At 46.6% G+C, this 3214-nt stretch overlaps 1 non-coding gene across 1 annotated transcript; it reads left to right on the top strand.

Moving 5' to 3' along the window:
* Positions 1 to 311: 311 nt before the first annotated feature.
* On the top strand, positions 312 to 384 carry TRNAE-CUC (transfer RNA glutamic acid (anticodon CUC)). Its single transcript has one exon. It is a non-coding gene; the product is annotated as a tRNA-Glu (tRNA).
* Positions 385 to 3214: the final 2830 nt, after the last annotated feature.

Here is a 3214-nt window from a genome sequence, read left to right as displayed (position 1 = left end):
TTCGATAACTGAGGTATAAAGGATGAGTTTTCAGAGGGATGAGATTTCCTGACCAGGTGACCGGAAAAGTGTAGCTGTCAGTTGTATCTCACGTGTTCTAGTAGTCAGATTCTGATTACAAAAGGGAGGCATTGCCGGGAAATTTTAGGTCGAAAAAACTGAAATTTCCTGTTTCCACAGTCACTTATTTCAGTGGTCATCAAACTCTGTTTCAGGGAGTCTATCAACGTTTGCGGTTGCTGATGTTAATGGAAGCTAGTGAAACCAATGTCAAACTTTTGCATTAACCAAAAATCCTGTTCTCAGGGACTTCCCTGGTGGTCCAGTGGTTAGGACTCTGCACTCTCACTGCTGAGGGCCCGGGTTCGATCCCTGGTCGGGGAACTAAGATCCCACAAGCCTCTAGGTGCAGCAAAAAAAAAAAAAAAAAAAAAAAAAATCCTGTTCTCCTTGGTTAACCTAATTATAAGGAAATGTAAATTTACATTTTAAACTTTCCATTAATATATACTCCTTGACTGGTTTCATATATTAGAGTTCCAGTGAGGTTTCATTTTTTAAAAAGAGCTCTTCTATTAAAAAGGTTGAAATGGCTGAGAGGTCAACATGGTGGAGGACGCTTGCTGGGGGGAAAAGCAATATTTCCTGCCTTAGAGAGAAATCTTAAGGGTTAAATGAAATAATTTGTGCGAGAACCACAGTGCTGCACAGCAGGAGGTGAGCGAGCGAGCGAAGCTTCATCTGCCGCTCCCTCGTGGCTCCCCAGAGCTCGCATTACCTCCTGAACCATTTCCCCCACCGCCGCCCTGTCCATGGAAAAATTGTCTTCCATGGTCCCTGGTGCCCAAAATGTTGGGGACCACTGGTATCAAGGTTAGTAAAGTTTAGTGGAAGGGAGGGAGGGAGGGAGGAAGGAAGGAAGGAAGGAAGGAAGGAAGGAAGGAAGGAAGGAAGGAAAGAAGGAGGGAAGGAGGGAAGGAAGGAAAAGAGAGACTTAATTAAAAGCAGGTGTGCTAGGTATCTTTGGGCTCTCTAGGTTCACCTTTCACTCTTCTCCACCCTACTCCCTATCGGGAGGCTGACCTATATGGGCATATTACCAGAGGTCCATTTGCCTTGGCCTCCAGTGCACTCTAGAGGGTGGAATAAGGGGGAGGTCAGGGTATTTACACCCTGGCTCTCCCTTAGGCTGTTTGTGTTTCTTCATCAAACGCCACTGCTCCTCTCAAGGCAGCCTCCTCCACACACTCTCCTTCCGGGTTCTGGTATCAGTGTTCTCCCCTTGCCTCTTTGGGGCTGGGGAGGTATAATATTGTACTTTATAATAAAAACTATATATATATATATATATATATATATTTGGTCTTTGCTCCAATCCTGGCACATAGCTCCTAAAACCCTTGGAATTCCCTAAATGATGGGGGGCGGGTCTTTTGTTAATGAGGCAACCTTTGGAAAGCCCCCAGATAACCAAAGAATGGAAACTGGTTGCCAGGGGAAACTACCATGTGATTGGAGGGTTGGAACTGTCAGTCCCACCTCCCTGACCTCCAGGGAGAGGAGAGGGGCTGGAGAGTGAATTCAACCACCAATGGCCATTGACTTAATCAGTCGTGCCTATGTAATGAAGCCTCCATAAAAACGGACAAGGATGGGGTTTGGAGAGCTTCCAGGTTGGTGAACCAGAATACTTCCATGTGCCACTGTGCCAGGCCCCAAACTCCATGAGGACAGAAGCTCCTTTGTTTAGGATCTTGCCCTATGTATCTCTTCATCTGGCTGTTGCATTGTATCCTTCAATATCTTTTGTAATAAGTCAGTAATCCTGAGTTCTGTGAGCTTCTCTAGCAAATTAACTGAGAAGGGGGTCGTGGGAACCTCTAATTTATAGCCAGTTGGTCAGTAGCACAGATAAAAATCTGGACTTCTGATTGGCATCCAAAGTGGAGGGCAGTCTTGTGGGGCTGAGCCCTTAAGTGGTGGGATCTGATTTCTTCTCCAGGTGGACAGCGTCAGAACTGAGTTAAATTGTAGGACGCCCAGCTGGTGTTGGAATTGCTGGGTGGTATGGGGGAAAAAAACCTCACACGTTAGAATTGGTATTAGAATCATTAGGTAGTAATAGCTCCATTGCTACTAATTCCAGGTTACTGCATGGACCTCTGTGGTTCCCCCATGTCCTGCCCACACTTTTGTAAATAGATGCCTTGTGGGGGAGCTCTTGATGTATTATTCTAACTAAGGGTTACCATTTGTCCCTGTTGGAGCCCGACTGATACCGTGAGTAGCTCCATGTTCTTTGTTTGACACCCCCAAAATACTTACCCTTTCTCCCCATGTTCTGTATCTCCAGAGGCAGATCTCTGGAGACCTCACGTTGGATTGGCCAATGGGAACCACCATCAGGAGGTCTGAGGGCTGGAGGAGAGAGGATGGGTTATTTATTCCCTGCCAGGTTTTGACTTGGCAGTTGTGTTCTACTTCAGACCATAGCTCCAGCCAGGCAGGCCCTCTCCCAGGCCTCAGCAATGACCGGGGCCATCACTTTGCCCTTCCAACTCTATGGATGTTAATAGCTCCCTAATGTGGCTCATTCCTGGGTGCTTCACCATTTCTGGTTGGTTCCCTTAACTCTGACCCATCTTCATGAAATAATTCTTAAACTCTCCTCATTTACTCCCGAGGTAATTGAGTGTGTCAATTATTCCCTGCCAGGACCCCGACTGCTATAGTGGATTTTAAGACTTATGCAGATTGGAGTTTTATTCACTGCAATGATTCATTTTTTAAAAAATTAATTAACTTATGGGTCTTCGTTGCTGCGCGTGGCTTTCTCTAGTTGCGGCGAGTGGGGGCTACTCTTCGAAGCGTTGCGTGGGCTTCTCATCGCGGTGGCTTCTCTTGTTGCAGAGCAAGGGCTTTAGGCGCGCGGGCTTCAGTAGTTGTGGCTCGCAGGCTCTAGAGCACAGGCTCAGTAGTTGTGGCGCACGGGCTTAGTTGCTTTGCAGCCTGTGGGATCTTCCCAGACCGGGGCTTGAACCCGTGTCCCCTGTATTGGCAGGTGGATTCTCAACCACTGTGCCAACAGGGAAGCCTGATGACTCCTTTTTACAGAAGTCTTAGTAAAGCTCTGAGATTGTTTAAATTCAGACAAGTAGCAAAAATAAGGTTTTCCTTTTATTCCCCCTTCCTGTTTCAAGATAGTAGAGTTCAT

Source organism: Aethalodelphis obliquidens, unplaced genomic scaffold, assembly GCF_003676395.1.
Source record: "Aethalodelphis obliquidens isolate GAN/ISIS:26980383/991018 unplaced genomic scaffold, ASM367639v1 scaffold81, whole genome shotgun sequence".
NCBI lineage: Eukaryota > Metazoa > Chordata > Mammalia > Artiodactyla > Delphinidae > Aethalodelphis > Aethalodelphis obliquidens.
This window is presented reverse-complemented; position numbering and strand designations above follow the sequence as displayed.